The sequence below is a fragment of the Apaloderma vittatum genome, unplaced genomic scaffold (genome assembly GCF_000703405.1).
Source record: "Apaloderma vittatum isolate BGI_N311 unplaced genomic scaffold, ASM70340v1 scaffold13941, whole genome shotgun sequence".
NCBI classification, from domain to species: Eukaryota; Metazoa; Chordata; class Aves; order Trogoniformes; family Trogonidae; genus Apaloderma; species Apaloderma vittatum.
Window position 1 is genome coordinate 62,008 of NW_009699758.1, and position 11,291 is coordinate 73,298.

At 38.5% G+C, this 11,291-nt stretch overlaps 1 long non-coding RNA gene across 1 annotated transcript in view; it reads right to left on the minus strand.

The window, feature by feature from the left end:
- Positions 1–239: 239 nt before the first annotated feature.
- LOC104280768 overlaps positions 240–11,291 on the minus strand; it is a 13,705-nt gene continuing 2,653 nt past the window's right edge. The window contains exons 2-3 of the long non-coding RNA XR_717881.1: positions 9,251–9,334; positions 240–331 (exon numbers count right to left, since the gene is read on the minus strand). This is a non-coding gene — a long non-coding RNA (uncharacterized LOC104280768). The remainder of the gene's footprint in view (positions 332–9,250; positions 9,335–11,291) is intronic.

The following is an 11,291-nucleotide window of genomic DNA, read 5'->3' on the forward strand; positions in this document are numbered from 1 at the left end:
CTAAAAGGTTTCCCATCATTTGTTTTTCTTTATAAAGTAATACCTAAATACTGAAGACTAAGTTTTTAAATTTAGCTCCTAATTTAATATGCAATTACTGATGCCCTGATGGTGTTTTAATGGCAATATATTTTTACTGGTGACTTCAAATGAACCTCGTCTGATCATCTTAACCCTTCTCTCATCATGCTTTAGTTAATGACTCATTACCTGTAGTCACACCAGGGACATCTGTAAGGCTTTTCTCCAGTATGGACACGCTTATGTCGTGTCAAATGAGATTGCGTTGTGGAAGCGAAGTTACACTCATCACATTTGAACGGTTTCTCTCCTAGAAGGTGACAAGAGAAGATATGCATTAGCAGTTTTCATCAACAGAAAATGAAACCAAGTCCAAATTTCTGGCATACGCCTTAAGACGGATTTTAATCTATGTATATAAAACAACTGCAAACACAAAATGAATTTCCATGTACAATGTATTAATTGCAAAATACTATTCCGACTATGATATATGACAGGAGAAAAACTGCTCTGAAGCAAAGTAACCATGTTACTGGGTCATATTTCATGAAAATACCATCACCAGGTGACAGACATTCTTGTCGGCCTTCTGGTGAAGTTGGGCCCATGAAGAGGTCTGAAAAAACACTGTTGGAGACAGAAGGAGAGAAATGAGTCTGAAGCTTGTATTCAGTGCCTGCTCAGAAAGGAACAACTCCAGGAGAGAAGTGACTTTCTCATGTCTTGGATTTTTCATTTTACCCATTACACAGAAACCAGGACTGAGAATGTGAACCAGAACTCAGTGCTCCATTCCTCCTCTCTTTCCTGCTATCCTTCTGACCTTGCAAACCTTTTCTGAACAGTGGGCCAATTTCAGCAGAAGACTCTGAAAGGTTAATGAAAAATATCCCACAACCTACCACCAAAGCTACACTGTGACAGTAACATTTTCAGAATGCTAAAATTCAATCTCTGCTGAATGTGGAACTGCACTGAAAAATTCTAGAGGACTACTAATCAGAAACATAAAAATCTCTAGCTTCTAAGTTATTATGTGAAAAGCGTACTTCTCCTTCCAGCAGAGCGGTCCAACACTTAGAAGACACTAAGACAAAAATCTCACGACAGATACACATACTGTCACGCCTAACTAAGACACCTGCATCCCATTCTTCCAACTAGTTGCTCCAGAAATACTCTGTGTGGCTTACAAGCACATGTAATTACCACTTACTGAGGAAACACGTTTCTTTTTGTATGCAGAAGACAAAAGGCATCTCCTAACTTAGGCGATCTTGACTGCATTGTGCAAGCCTTCAGAAGTACTTATCCTAAAGACTACAGAAGGAATCAACATCCCTAACTTAAGAAGTCTGAATAAAACCTTGTAGACTCTTCAGAAGTCTAGAATAGATAATTTCAAAATTGAACCTTAAGCCTCTTAGCAGGTACAATTTGCAGTTTTTCAGACTGACAAGAGACACACTACCAGCAGAAGACAATTCCTAGCACAAGGCCACTCTCACGTGGCCATACCTCCAAGCCAGATTTTTCAAGCCTGCTTAAAGCACGAGACACTCAAGACTCCCAAAGAGACTTTGCAAGACTTCTGAGAAGAGGCAGAAATTTGCATTTTTCATTCTTGGAGGCTGTTGCAGTTTTCTTCTCCCAGGGTAAAAAGAAATGCAAGGTCCACAGGCCTGAAAAGCCCATAACGCGGTATGGAAGGACAACGGAGCAGCTTCCGAAAGCTCCATAAAGAGTTGGAATAATTGCTTTTAGCAGCTGCTGGAGAGAATACCAGCCACTATTTTTCATTTATCGTTTCATGGGACAAGGAAAGGTGAAGGGGCAGGACACAATGCGGAAGCCTCTATGCTGGACAAATTGAGACTGCTGGAAAGTATGTCTTTCCTGCCCCAAATGGGGTTTTCTTGTCAGACACTTACTCTCTGCTCCAGAGCAGCTGATTCTCCCAGCAGCTTCAATGGTAGTGGCTGCTGCTTCAATTAAACTCTCTGGGAGGCCATAGACTCCCTAGCAACGTAACCTGTTCTTGAGTTGAAGATTTCCTGTGCCTGATTTATTCTATCTTCTGGTATTAAAGAAGAAAGCAACATTTTTAAGCCCAAAGTTGTAAAGCACAGAGACATATTTTAAGTGCTTTCATTTAAAACACATTAGAACCATGCCAGCATGGCCCCTTGTAGAAAAACAAAAAAAACACACACAAAAAAAGCAGATTTGAACTGAAAGTAGATTTCTAGTTTGCCATTCAGGTAAAGGTCTATTGCTGTGCTGGGGCAGGGCCAGCGGGGCTGACGGACAAGCGAGGGCCTGTGGAAGCCAGGAGGGCTTGCAAATCCCATTGTGACCAAAAGAAAAATGAAAATCCTTGCCTGCTGCTCCAGGAAGTTTCTCCTTAGGAAATCCTTGTGGCTAACTGCTCCTGTCAAGTGGACTATGTGTAAATCTCGCCTGACAGAAAATACATCACAGCAGCACCACACAATAAAAGCCAACTAAACTGGGAGGAAACAAGACAGCCTAGCATGGCCTGTAATTCTTAGCAGCTGCACATGGGAAAAAGTATTTATTCTTAAGAAAAGTTAGCCAGGTTGATAAGTAAAATTGAAAAAAAAAATCTAAAAGAATACCTGGTATTTCTTTGGGTTGCGAGGTGATGAAGAGTATATTAGCTGTAGCAGCAGTACCTTTATTTATTTATTTATTTAAGTTTTCCACATACCTACTAATTTACTTTTTTTTTTGTCTTGTTTATCTTTGGGTCCAGAATTCTCTTTATTAGCCTCTGTGTCCCAATTTTCTTTCCCCACTTCCCACCCCCAGATATTTCAGGCAGTATCTGAAAACGTGTAAGGATGAAGTCTACGTATTTACAGACTATATAAAGGTAAAAAAACCCAAACAAAATAACCCACCCTTCTCCCCGCAATGACCTTACTACTACAGAGGACTTGTCTGTGCCTCACCATCTCTAACTTCATTAATAAAAAGAAGTAAAAAATGCAAAAAAAGAAGGCTTGGTGCCCCAAAACGCTCCAGTGGTCAACAAGCTTTGTGCATAAAATAGGAAGGACGCATTCCAAGATCAAGGACCCACTGTCTTTGGAGTTTTTTATTTTAACACAAGCATTTTCAAAAAGCTATGCTTCCTAACGCCAGGATCACAACAGGTTTTGCTTTACTGACAATACTGCATGCAACTTTTGAAGGGCATATGTTGTTCAAGCCACCTGGCACTGAGAATTTAGCTCCAACAATCAAATTTTGGAAAAGCAACGGATAAAAGGGTCAGATTATGGGGAGCACCAAGGTGTACAAAAGCAGTTATTAAGCCTGCGGTTAACCAGTTAGCCTCGTCAGCTCTACCCATTCTGTTCATCTTAATCCATCATGACTAAGGCTTTTTCTTGTCTTGCCTCTCCGAATTCTGCACCGACTTCTAATGTCTGTCTTAGCTTTTGGTTTTGTCCTGTCAAATTACACCTTTATTTTACTTTCCTTCTTCCTCCTTTCTCTGAATTTACCTCTTTTGAGTTCTCTATCCTTGATGATAAGCTTTTTAGGACATAAAGCATACCTTAACGCAATCATAAATTTATCTGTGCAGTTATGTACTTAATGTGTACATTTTAAAGGAAAAATGAAATAACACAGTAACAAAACCATAAATCTTGGTGATAGATGCTGATTTGTGGATGGCAAAATGAATCTTTTATTTATATGCACGACTTGAGACAATTTCTACCTATAGATTATATAAAGCATTTATATGAATGTGCTACTGAGGATCGACCTTTCATAGAAATGAAAGAAAAAAAAAATCAAATGGTGCCTTTAATTTGCAAGTCTTGAGCAACTAATCAGAATCTGAGTAAGACAGAAGAAATCCAATTGTCTCAACAGGAAACTACTGCTTTTAGTCTTATTTGCCTTTCTCGTGATGTGTTGAGCAGCACAGAAAGAATCCTGTAAGTTTCATTTGGCCTAAGGAATGAGTAGACCATAAAACGCAGGCATCTGCTTACATGGTACAAGATTTTTTTTCTTATTATTTCCAACTATTTCTAGTGTTTGTTAAGGCTGTTCCCTGGAGATGCACTTACAGGCTTGCTAACGAAGCCTGAAGCATATTAAAGAAAATTCTGTTCGCTTTTAGTGTGGTCAACTTTTTTGCATATAAGACATATAAAAACATGTACATCCTTGATCTTTTGCTTTCATATGAGAAACCCTGTCATAGGTTACCATTCCACAGCAAAAAATCATTGATATTTGTATGGGAGCAAAACTGCTCCACTAGGCAATTTCTTTTAGGTAGAGAGAAAGTTTCAAAATGCCCAGGGTTTTGGTGTCATTTCTGGCCAAAGATTTGCTATAATCAAGTTACACACTCTGCTGCAAATGTTGGCATAAATGGAAAAAGAAAATCAACACAGATCCTTTTTAAGTTTTACCTCTCCTTGCTGAAAAGAGCAGTAAGTCTTCTTACTGTGCTATATTTTCTGTGGTATTCAACATTATAATTTTTTTAAGCTGTGGTGGGGAAGTTGAAGGGAAGAGGCTACATTATACATTAAATCCAATGCCGAGTAATGTAACTACACATTAAAGTCAAAGAGTAGTTCACATGAGAAATAGAAACACAAAGTGAGTCACTCATCTGGATAAAAACACATATATTATTAAATTTTCTTTCTTTATTACATTGACCTATAAATGTCTTGAGAAGTGCAAGATTGAAATGAGTGAGCAGAAGCAATCACACAAACAGTGATCTCTACGATATAAGCCATCATCTTCAAAAATTCATGAAAATACTTGAACAAAGACACAGGCCTCCTAAGCAACTCCATGGGTTTGGGGTGACTGCCATAAAACTGCTGTGCACAGTAAGTGTCCTTACTCTCTAATGCTCTACTACTGAACTGTACTTCAGTGATCCCCAGGAAGATTCCACCACAACCAACATATGAGAAGCAAGTGCAGACTGTCATTGTGTCGAAGATGAGGTTTTTGCAATTTGCAGGAGTACTAACCAACATTAAAAAAGGAATTTCATGCAAGAGAGCACAGGCTGTGTCTGAGCAGCACTGCTGGATTGAGCCGGCTACTACAGCACAAAATGGAAGTTTACTGGGAAACATGCGGAAGAAGGGAAAACTAAAGTGATACCAAGAGACAGGCAAACAAAGGAAGCGAGCAGAACAGTAACAACGAGAACATAAAAAAAAAAAAGACATTTCAAAATTAAGAATTAAGTGTTTTCAAGGCAGAAATAATTACCTTTGCTTGTTTTTTCTCTCTAATATAATTTTCTAGTTGATCATGACTAAGGCAGAATATTTAAATTACATGATATTATATGTTTGATGTGTGTGTCCTTGTTTTTGGTGGCTGATTTAGAGGTTATTTACTCTTTTTTTTTTGCAATATTCAAATAGCCATTTAAATTCTTTGTGTAATTCAACTAATTTGGCCAACACTGAAATTTGCAACAATATTTATTTTACTATCTTTGGGTAGACTTTCTTACTGGGACAAAATATGAATTAAAAAAATCCTTTCAAGATGACTCAAAAAGATGAAAGCTTTTCCTCCCAGTCATGTTGAGGCACCAGAACTACAGCATATATGTTCTTGCAGCACCACAAATTTTTTGACTATATAGCACCAGCTGATATTACAAGTAGTCTTAAGTTTCTGCTCACAGCCTCAGCAGCCAGGAGTTTCTACTGTAAACCATTAATCTAAGACAAGTGTGTAACTATTTACTGTGTGATAAAATTCTGGTCACATTCTGGACCATTCTTGAAGTTGGCATTGCCTCAATTCACAAACTGAAAGGCCAGGCCACTGATATTTACAGAGCCAGTGTAAGACCTGCAGAACTTCATAGACTGATTCTTGCAGAATGGGACTGGAAGAAGATCCATTCACATCACAAAATAATGCTAGAACATTTCACCAGGACAAAATCAGCCAGAGACTTAGCTTATTCTGTGTTCAAAGTGTGCGCTTCTCAGAGGACCAGGTCAGGCATTAAGGACACAACATATTTAACAAAGAAAAAACACATCATCCAGTGAAGCACCAGGGATCTCTTGATTAGTCAAACTACTTTTTTCTACTTCACAGTTCTTCTTTACAGTTGAGAAAGCCTATATCAAGGAAATTTGTATGAAGATGCATCATATTTGCAATCGATTAAGTACAAACAGTTTTCAAGTCTTAAAGCTAATGGCTTTAACATGACTTTCAACAGCTTTTCAGTTTAATATACCTGTTGCTCTTTTCATTGAAAAACCAAAAACAACTTCTAGGAATATCATCCTGTTTACCAAACTAGTCCCTACAGTTTGCTCCACGAGTGACAGAGGGCCAGATTTTGCCAGCCTCATTCACACTGAGGTAGACTTTGTGCTCCCTGTAATATTTCCAAAGGAAATGCATCTTTCACACACAGTAAAGGTATTTCTCTGGGTATATAAAAAAAAAATCTTGTCTAAAAAGAGAGGAACAGAGCAAGAAATACCAGGATCAAGAACATCAAAAGTCTAAGTGGCTGGTCCTAGAGCCAGTTCTCTCTTGTGTCAAGTATCTATCAGCAGCTGAACATTTCTCCGGGGTGTCAGGACACCTCAGGCCTTGAGGCTGGGACGAGAGGAGGCTTGTTAAGCCGGTTAAGACTCCTCAACTACATGTGTGGATTTGCTCATTTGCCCTTGAATCAAGGGTCTCTGACAGGTGATAGAAGTAAATCTTGGACTGGAAGATGTTCTGTGTCAGCCCCCTAGACAGCTTGTATTACAGTGGGGAATTATTTAAGCCATTTAGACTATTTTTGATACCTATCCCTTTCAAACCTGATTGTAATTTGCTTTGGCATTCTGCTCTGGGAAAATTGTGCCAACTGGGGACACAGGATCAAAAATACAGGTATAAAGAGGAGTGCATGCAGCTGAGGACTGAGATAAAGTTGTGCACTGGATGAAAATACAAGGGAATGTGTGTAAGTGCAACAGTGCAGGCAAAGGTGGATCATGTCATTCTCCTTGAAACAAATAGAAGCTACAGATAATTTTTCTGCTAAAGAATCATCTCTGATTGTTTGTGCCACAGAGGCAGATAAACGCCAAAAAGATAGATCCCTCTGTCTCTGAGATACTGTCCTGTATAGTATAAAGTTAATAGCAAAGTAATAACGAGCCTCCAGTCCTGACATAAAATATAAAGTTATGCCTGCTAGATGCAAGCTTCGTGATCTACAACCTGTGAACGCCTGTGATCATAGCACAAAAGTCTCTGCCGTACTGGCAAAAGAAGGGCAAAGTACCATTGAAAACCTGGACAACTTTTCACCCAGAACATACCATATTTTCAGCCTTGTTTTGTGCATAAACCAGGAAATATTTTTTTTCCTATCAGCTTGTGGCCTAAAATACCAAAATATAACTGATGATAAGGGTTTACAGATCTGCACTCACATAATCGGTAAAAACAAGAAGAGTAACGACAAGAATAAGCATTTCTTCCACTTTTCCAAGCTGAAATGATTGTTCACCATTTGTGTAGCTGCACTAACTATGACTCTTAGACATATGCATGAGCTCAGTGTGGCACATGGCAGGCCAATAAAAACCAAAAGGAGGTACTTCCCATTCTGTTTACAACAATGATGTACTTGTACTAAAGAAAAACCATAATTTTCATTCTTAGCACACATTTGGTAAACCTCAGCCAATGTGAAAATTCTTCAAAGCTCCAGAAAAAAGGAAACCGTTAGTTACAAAGGAAGAAGACAACTTCCATTCCAATACTTACAACTGCTCCTAGTACCATTGAGTGCAATACTAAGTGAGCTTATTATACTTACTAAATGCCTTTTCTTGGACATTTTCAAAACACAAACTTCCTGCAGTGAATGGGAACTGACTGTGGCAGTGCTCTCACATAAATGTATGTTCCTTGTTACCAGAAGAAAAATTCTGGATGTATGATTACAAGTGCAAGCAAGATTTGGCCCTGCATATTTTGGGTTTTTTAGAGCTTATCTATTTCAAGATATTACTTGACCAGCACTGAAAACCCCGTATTTTTGAAAGCATCAGACTATCCTCCAAGTATGGCTGCTTTATAAACTGAAAACAGGGTGGAAAGAATGGCTTCAGGCTCTCAAGAAGGAGAGAAGCTGCTCTTGAGGAAATTGCGCACTTAGATGGTGTATGTCCTGAATCAAGATTAGTTTATTCAGGGACATAATAAAATCTCCCACTGAGATTCCTTTATAAAATCCATGGAAAATTCATGATGTAACAATACAGCTTCTCATTTGTTAGCCATTTCTTTCCACTGTACATTAGACAACGGTCACTTAACTCACAAAGCAAATCCCTGATGATATTACATTATCCTCAAGACAGTAAAACAAAAACTACAGTGTCTGAAGCAGCAACACTTCTGCGTCCATTTGAACAAAATCTATTCAAATAATCAAACGCTTAACAAGGAATGACTAAAAAGTACAATTAAGCTACAATGTATTAATAAATGTTTAATACTTATGCTTTTTCTTGTCTTCTGATACTAAGAACCAATTTAATTTTATCTGATATTAATTTTTTATAACCAGGTGGTAGGAAAGCTTTACTAATTCTGGAAGAGAAATCCTGCTTTACATGCCAACCATGTGGTAACTCTTAAAGTTGCACCTATTAATTACAAACTATCTTAAAATTACAAAAGGGCAACTGAAACAACACTAGCTTTCAACTATGTCTCAGTCCAAAATAATGGATTAATCTCTACGTAGTCTCTAATTTTCACCCAGGGACATTCTATCAGACTCTTGCAAAATATTCACAGTAGGTAATCTATTTGGGCCTCAGAAAAAAAAATAAAAATAAAAAAGTGGTAGACTTAGCATTCATTTAAAGAAGAAAGCCAGTCTTTACAATTCTAGTTCCGTCAGAAAAAATAAACAAAACCAAACCAAAACTACCCCCTAACTCCCCCCAAGCAATTATTCAAACTCCCAGCTAACAGATTCGATGCAGACCTTGGGCACAGCGTTTTCACAGAAACGAGAAAAAGTAAAGTAAACAATGAGCCGATATATTATTTGTGCTGCAATGTGCTGTTTGACTTGCGTTACTCCCCAGTGTAGAGGGACTCCCTTGCTGGAGAAAGTGTAGCAAAGAGTAAAGACAGCTTTACTGACCTGTGTGCTGCCGCCGATGCTTGGTGAGGGCATGACGTGTCCCGCCGGCAAAGCCACAAAGGTCACAGAGGAACGACTTCTCGCCTGTTGCAACAATAAACAGATGAGGGACTGCGGAGGTCACAGATCATTAAAACATATCTATCAAGGCTTTCAGGGTTACTAATTCCTCCAATCAAATGTTTCCATGTAAATATGTCAAATGGGAATGAAATTACCACTGCGGTTTATTGACTGTGATAAAATCTGAAAAGCACCACTGAACATAATTACATACTTGTCAGACCCATAAAAATTAGCTTTATTATCAATGGAATGGTTTTGTACAACTTCATTTCTGTTAGATGTCTTCCAGATGGGGCTGCTTTATGCACTTGAACAGTTTTTATGCATATCCTGATTTTTTACAATTCCCATACATCTGGCCTTTCTGTGCTGAGTAAAGATTGCCTGGAAAAAAAGTTAATATACTGTGTATATGATTCTGCTTAAATAAAATATATTGAATTTACTAACAAGTTAAGGGTAGTGAGAAATTTTCAACAGACTAGATCACAGTCATCTTTAGTTACCTTTTATTTATTAATAAGTATTAAATTATTTTCTTGAATATACTGAAGAGCCCAGGTGACAATAAATGCCATATAATTCAGTACCAGTGGCAATTCAGCACTGCTTATGTTTCTGAAGTTTTCATGACATAAAGAAAACAGGTCTGGGGATTGCTACTGAAATTGCAACAGAACTCGTACTGTTCATCTTTGAATGATAATTCTTCATTCCAAACCTCGACCAATTTGAGAGATTTTGGCAAGCTCAATACTCATTAAAAGTGCGTAAATGCTCTATTTTTAGTAATCTTTTTAAAATAGGATTTTGCCCTGTTGTCTGTGAATACAGACTATCGTTTTACAGCAGTATTTTTAGGCAGTTGTACACTAATATGCACAGCAATTTCAGCCCATGAAGGCCACACGGAGGGTCATTATGAATTAATTACGACAACCTCAAGATATAAACTAGATACTCTCAGATAAGACTGAAATTGCAATTTTTTGGTTTTTTTTAAAAAAGAATCACATTAGTCATTTGGAGCCAAATTGTCTCCTTTCGCGGTAACACAGCGGAGAGGGGGCTGGTGGGGCAATGATGCTGAATTCATTGAAACTAACAGCCTCCTTCAAATTCTTCCCCGTGGGGAAGGAAATTTAGTTTCTGCAAAAGACGGCTGGGTTAAGAGGTCGAGTGTCAAATTACCAAGTCGTCCTGTGAAGACAGAGGGATGGAAACCTCCACGTTTTTTATTCCCACATAAGCAGACATGCTAATACATGGACTTTCTGGCAAAAGCACCAGAAAACAGCACCTCAGTTATCTCTAGGTGCCACGAATATAAAGCCAGACCCCGCCCGGGAGCAGCTGCCCTCTCCCACTGCTGCCTTGACGGGGGCCCCAGGGAACCCCAGCTCCCCACGCCAGTCGCCGCAGCACAGGAGTCCCCGGCCCTGTTCTACAAAAAGAAAAGCAATTTCTTCCAAGTTTCCAAGGCAGTCTGAGCCCTGCCACTGAAATGGGATCAGAAAAACACCGATTAACCTCCGCCAGGTAGCCAGGCTGTGAAATGCGATTAACACGTATTAATCTCCATTTTAGACTAAAGCAAATGGTGTATTGTTATTTTCAGCACCCATATTCGGTCACAGAAAGTAGACTGAAATTCTACATGCTATTGAGCTTTTTAGAAAATTTGGTCCATTGATAAGAGTATTCTGAGACAGTATCTAAGGTGCAAAATAATTTCAGAACCACCCTTTAGGAGTCAGTTCTAGCAGTCTCTGATTATAAATGCATTAAAAACATGGGTGGAAAAAGCAGAACGGAAACCCATCCTAACTATCATATGTAAGAATGCGTATGTGTCTGAATTTTACTCCAGAATGTTTGTCGGTAATATCATTGCTGATGTTACACATGATTGTTCCACAAAGACTCCTGCATAATCTCTTTTCATTGCTTTTTGGTTTTTTATGTGTGAGGATCT